Below are 358 nucleotides of genomic sequence, written 5' to 3'. Positions count from 1 at the left end.
ACACCACCCCCCACCCACTGCCACTCCATCACCATCTGCATCGCACCAACCAAAACTTAGAAAATCAACATCATCGTTATCTTCATCAGAACCCAGAGCTCAGATCCAGAACTCAAACTCAGAAAAACAAACCTAGAACTCAAACTCAAAAAAACAAGAACTCAACTCAGAAAATCATCATCATCATCAGAATCCAGAACTCAGAAAATCATCATCATCGTCATCATCATCAGAGTTCTGGAGGAGGAGGCGGCGAAGACGAGGGCGAGGCGATGACGAGGGCGAGGATGAGGAGCAGAAACGGCTCGACGAGGAGGGCGAGGCGCGAGGGGACAGCGGCGGCGCGAGGGCGAGGCGG

General features: G+C 52.0%; 1 pseudogene; it reads left to right on the top strand.

The window, feature by feature from the left end:
* Positions 273 to 358, top strand: part of LOC107633699 — a 10,645-nt pseudogene continuing 10,559 nt past the window's right edge.

The sequence above is a fragment of the Arachis ipaensis genome, chromosome B03, assembly GCF_000816755.2.
Source record: "Arachis ipaensis cultivar K30076 chromosome B03, Araip1.1, whole genome shotgun sequence".
In the NCBI taxonomy this organism is placed as follows: domain Eukaryota; kingdom Viridiplantae; phylum Streptophyta; class Magnoliopsida; order Fabales; family Fabaceae; genus Arachis; species Arachis ipaensis.
The sequence above is the reverse complement of the archived record's forward strand: the minus strand, read 5'-3'. Positions and strand labels throughout refer to the sequence as shown.